Here is a 6,000-nt window from a genome sequence, read left to right on the forward strand (position 1 = left end):
GGCCGGAACCTGGGGTATATTCTCGAGTTACGACGGGGAGGGCCCTTCCAGACACGTGTTTGTTCAGCGACGTCAGGACTCCTGCCTAGGTGCGAGGGACACCTCGGGATTCTCCTCGAGTCTTGGCATGCCAATTGGGACGTGTCTCCCCGTGAGGCGGGAGACCCAGGGTCCCTTTCCACGTGCCACAGGGATCCTGGGACTCCTATCCATTTTCAAGAGGAGTCAGGCATCGTCTCCTTTGGAAGCATTGATCTCCCCAGACCTCTCGAGTTTTCAAAGGATGTGAGGCCTCCGGTCGCGTTGAGGTGGAGGACTAGGTCTTTCTCTGTGGTCTCCACAGGGGATTAAGACATCCCTTCGTCTTGGGAGATGTAAGACCAGCCTGCATTCAATTCACTGCATGGATATCCGGCCTTACTTCGAGTCAGAGCATCTCTTTGTCCATTCCACTTGAGGCCACAAACTCAGGGTCCCTCTCACATACCTGTTGCTGAGAGAAGCCTCCTCTTGAGGTGCTTGTGGAAAGTTGGTATTCCTCTTGAGTCGAAGCCAGGGACTAAGCTCTCATCTCGAGTTGATTTGGGGTCCACGGAGCCCTTTCCTGTTGCTCCAGTGAACTCAGGATCCCTCTAGACTTGAGACAGTGATCTTTGGTTTTCCCTTGAGTGCCATCAAGAAAATCAAGGCTCCTTTCACGTTTGATGTGGAACACGGAATTGCTCTGCACGCAGTGCTAGGGTATCGGGCCTCATCTCGCGGCGAGGGGGAAGTCTCATGGTTTTTCTCGAGTTGCGGCCGGAACCTGGTGTATATTCTCGAGTTACGACGGGGAGGGCCCTTCCAGACACGTGTTTGTTCAGCAACGTCAGGACTCCTGCCTAGGTGCGAGGGACACCTCGGAATTCTCCTCGAATCTTGGCATGGCAATTGGGACACGTCTCCACGTGAGGCGGGAGACCCAGAGTCCCTTTCCATGTGCCACAGGGATCCTGGGCCTCCTATCCATTTTCAAGAGGAGTCAGGCATCTTCTTCTTTGGAAGCATTGATCTCCGCGGACCTCTCGAGTTTTCAAAGGATGTGAGGCCTCAGGTCGCGTTGAGGCGGAGGACTAGGTCTTTCTCTGTGGTCTCCACAGGGGATTAAGACATCCCTTCGTCTTGGGAGAGGAAAGACAAGCCTTCATTCAATTCACTGCAGTGATATCCGGCCTTATTTCAAGTCAGAGCATCTCGGTGTCCATTCCACTTGAGGCCACAAACTCAGGGTCACTCTCACATACCTGTAGCTGAGAGAAGCCTCCTCTTGAGGTGCTTGTGGAAAGTTGGTATTCCTCTTGAGTCGAAGCCAGGGACTAAGCTCTCATCTCGAGTAGATTTGGGGTCCACGGATCCCTTTCGTGTTGCTCCAGTGACCTCAGGATCACTCTAGACTTGAGACAGTGATCTTGGGTTTTCTCTGGAGTGCCATTAAGGAAATCAAGGCTCCTTTCACGTTTGATGTGGAACACGGAATTGCTCTGCACGCAGTGCAGGGAAATCGGGCCTCATCTCGCGGCGAGGGGGAAGTCTCATATTTTTTCTCGAGTTGCGGCCGGAACCTGGGATATATTCTCGAGTTACGTCGGGGAGGGCCCTTCCAGACACGTGTTTGTTCAGCGACGTCAGGACTCCTGCCTAGGTGCGAGGGACACCTCGGGATTCTCCTCGAGTCTTGGCATGGGAATTGGGACGCGTCTCCACGTGAGGCGGGAGACCCAGGTTCCCTTTCCACGTGCCACAGGGATCCTGGGACTCCTATCCATTTTCAAGAGGAGTCAGGCATCGTCTCATTTGGAAGCATTGATCTCCGCGGACCTCTTGAGTTTTCAAAGGATGTGAGGCCTCCGGTCGCGTTGAGGTGGAGTACTAGGTCTTTCTCTGTGGTCTCCACAGGGGATTCAGACATCCCTTTTTCTTGGGAGATGCAAGACGAGCCTGCATTCAATTCACTGCAGGGATATCCGGCCTTACTTCGAGTCAGAGCATCTCGGTGTCCATTCCACTTGAGGCCACAAACTCAGGGTCCCTCTCACATACCTGTAGCTGAGAGAAGCCTCCTCTTGAGGTGCTTGTGGAAAGTTGGTGTTCCTCTTGAGTCGAAGCCAGGGACTAAGCTCTCATCTCGAGTTGATTTGGGGTCCACAGAGCCCTTTCGTGTTGTTCCAGTGACCTCAGGATCCCTCTAGACTTGAGACAGTGATCTTGGCTTTTCTCTGGAGTGCCGTCAAGGAAATCAAGGCTCCTTTCACGTTTGATGTGGAACACGGAATTGCTCTGCACGCAGTGCAGGTGAATCGGGCCTCATCTCGCGGCGAGGGGGAAGTCTCATGGTTTTTCTCGAGTTGCGGCCGGAACCTGGGGTATATTCTCGAGTTACGACGGGGAGGGCCCTTCCACAAACGTGTTTGTTCAGCGACGTCAGGACTCCTGCCTAGGTGCGAGGGACACCTCGGGATTCTCCTCGAGTCTTGGCATGGCAATTGGGACTAGTCTCCACATAAGGCGGGAGACCCAGTGTTCCTTTCCACGTGCCACAGGGATCCTGGGACTCTTATCCATTTTCAAGAGGAGTCAGGCATCGTCTCCTTTGGAAGCATTGATCTCCACGGACCTCACGAGTTTTCAAAGGATGTGAGGCCTCAGGTCGCGTTGAGGCGGAGGACTAGGTCTTTCTCTGTGGTCTCCAAAGGGGATTAAGACATCCCTTCGTCTTGGGAGAGGAAAGACAAGCCTTCATTCAATTCACTGCAGTGATATCCGGCCTTACTTCAAGTCAGAGCATCTCGGTGTCCATTCCACTTGAGGCCACAAACTCAGGGTCACTCTCACATACCTATAGCTGAGAAAAGCCTCCTCTTGAGGTGCTTGTGGAAAGTTGGTATTCCTCTTGAGTCGAAGCCAGGGACTAAGCTCTCATCTCGAGTAGATTTGGGGTCCACGGATCCCTTTCGTGTTGCTCCAGTGACCTCAGGATCACTCTAGACTTGAGACAGTGATCTTGGGTTTTCTCTGGAGTGCCATCAAGGAAATCAAGGCTCCTTTCACGTTTGATGTGGAACACGGAATTGCTCTGCACGCAGTGCAGGGAAATCGGGCCTCATCTCGCGGCGAGGGGGAAGTCTCATATTTTTTCTCGAGTTGCGGCCGGAACCTGGGATATATTCTCGAGTTACGACGGGGAGGGCCCTTCCAGACACGTGTTTGTTCAGCGACGTCAGGACTCCTGCCTAGGTGCGAGGGACACCTCGGGATTCTCCTCGAGTCTTGGCATGGGAATTGGGACGCGTCTCCACGTGAGGCGGGAGACCCAGGTTCCCTTTCCATGTGCCACAGGGATCCTGGGACTCCTATCCATTTTCAAGAGGAGTCAGGCATCGTCTCATTTGGAAGCATTGATCTCCGCGGACCTCTTGAGTTTTCAAAGGATGTGAGGCCTCCGGTCTCGATGAGGCGGAGAACTAGGTCTTTCTCTGTGGTCTCCACAGGGGATTCAGACATCCCTTCGTCTTGGGAGATGCAAGACGAGCCTGCATTCAATTCACTGCAGGGATATCCGGCCTTACTTCGAGTCAGAGCATCTCGGTGTCCATTCCACTTGAGGCCACAAAATCAGGGTCCCTCTCACATACCTGTAGCTGAGAGAAGCCTCCTCTTGAGGTGCTTGTGGAAAGTTGGTATTCCTCTTGAGTCGAAGCCAGGGACTATGCTATCATCTCGCGTTGATTTGGGGTCCACAGAGCCCTTTCCTGTTGCTCCAGTGACCTCAGGATTCCTCTAGACTTGAGACAGTGATCTTGGGTTTTCTCTGGAGTGCCATCAAGGAAATCAAGGCTCCTTTCACGTTTGATGTGGAACACGGTATTGTTCTGCACGCAGTGCAGGGGAATCGGGCCTCATCTCGCGGCGAGGGGGAAGTCTCATGGTTTTTCTCGAGTTGCGGCCGGAACCTGGGGTATATTCTCGAGTTACGACGGGGAGGGCCCCTCCAGACACGTGTTTGTTCAGCGACGTCAGGAGTCCTGCCTAGGTGCGAGGGACAACTCGGGATTCTCCTCGAATCTTGACAAGGCAATTGGGACGCATCTCCACGTGAGGCGGGAGACCCAGGGTCCCTTTCCACGTGCCACAGGGATCCTGGGACTCCTATCCATTTTCAAGAGGAGTCAGGCATCGTCTCCTTTGGAAGCATTGATCTCCGCGGACCTCTCGAGTTTTCAAAGGATGTGAGGCCTCCGGTCTCGATGAGGCGGAGAACTAGGTTTTTCTCTGTGGTCTCCACAGGGGATTCAGACATCCCTTCGTCTTGGGAGATGCAAGACGAGCCTGCATTCAATTCACTGCAGGGATATCCGGCCTTACTTCGAGTCAGAGCATCTCGGTGTCCATTCCACTTGAGGCCACAAAATCAGGGTCCCTCTCACATACCTGTAGCTGAGAGAAGCCCCCTCTCGAGGTGCTTGTGGAAAGTTGGTATTCCTCTTGAGTCGAAGCCAGGAACTAAGCTATCATCTCGAGTTGATATGGGGTCCACAGAGCCCTTTCGTGTTGCTCCACTGACCTCAGGATGCCTCTAGACTTGAGACAGTGATCTTGGGTTTTCTCTGGAGTGCCATCAAGGAAATCAAGGCTCCTTTCACGTTTGATGTGGAACACGGAATTGCTCTGTACGCAGTGCAGGTGAATCGGGCCTCATCTCGTGGCGAGGGGGAAGTCTCATGGTTTTTCTCGAGTTGCGGCCGGAACCTGGGGTATATTCTCGAGTTACGACGGGGAGGGCCCTTCCACACACGTGTTTGTTCAGCGACGTCAGGACTCCTGCCTAGGTGCGAGGGACACCTCGGGATTCTCCTCGAGTCTTGGCATGGCAATTGGGACTAGTCTCCACATAAGGCGGGAGACCCAGTGTTCCTTTCCACGTGCCACAGGGATCCTGGGACTCTTATCCATTTTCAAGAGGAGTCAGGCATCATCTCCTTTGGAAGCATTGATCTCCACGGACCTCACGAGTTTTCAAAGGATGTGAGGCCTCATGTCGCGTTGAGGCGGAGGACTAGGTCTTTCTCTGTGGTCTCCAAAGGGGATTAAGACATCCCTTCGTCTTGGGAGAGGAAAGACAAGCCTTCATTCAATTCACTGCAGTGATATCCGGCCTTACTTCAAGTCAGAGCATCTCGGTGTCCATTCCACTTGAGGCCACAAACTCAGGGTCACTCTCACATACCTATAGCTGAGAAAAGCCTCCTCTTGAGGTGCTTGTGGAAAGTTGGTATTCCTCTTGAGTCGAAGCCAGGGACTAAGCTCTCATCTCGAGTAGATTTGGGGTCCACGGATCCCTTTCGTGTTGCTCCAGTGACCTCAGGATCACTCTAGACTTGAGACAGTGATCTTGGGTTTTCTCTGGAGTGCCATCAAGGAAATCAAGGCTCCTTTCACGTTTGATGTGGAACACGGAATTGCTCTGCACGCAGTGCAGGGAAATCGGGCCTCATCTCGCGGCGAGGGGGAAGTCTCATATTTTTTCTCGAGTTGCGGCCGGAACCTGGGATATATTCTCGAGTTACGACGGGGAGGGCCCTTCCAGACACGTGTTTGTTCAGCGACGTCAGGACTCCTGCCTAGGTGCGAGGGACACCTCGGGATTCTCCTCGAGTCTTGGCATGGGAATTGGGACGCGTCTCCACGTGAGGCGGGAGACCCAGGTTCCCTTTCCACGTGCCACAGGGATCCTGGGACTCCTATCCATTTTCAAGAGGAGTCAGGCATCGTCTCCTTTGGAAGCATTGATCTCCGCGGACCTCTCGAGGTTTCAAAGGATGTGAGGCCTCCAGTAGAGAAGAGGTGGAGAACTAGGTCTTCTCTGTGGTCTCCACAGGGGATTCAGACATCCCTACTTCTTGGGGGATGGAAGACGAGCCTGCATTCAATTCACTGCAGGGATATCCAGCCTTACTTCGAGTC

This window comes from Dama dama, chromosome 31, assembly GCF_033118175.1.
Source record: "Dama dama isolate Ldn47 chromosome 31, ASM3311817v1, whole genome shotgun sequence".
Lineage (NCBI taxonomy): Eukaryota > Metazoa > Chordata > Mammalia > Artiodactyla > Cervidae > Dama > Dama dama.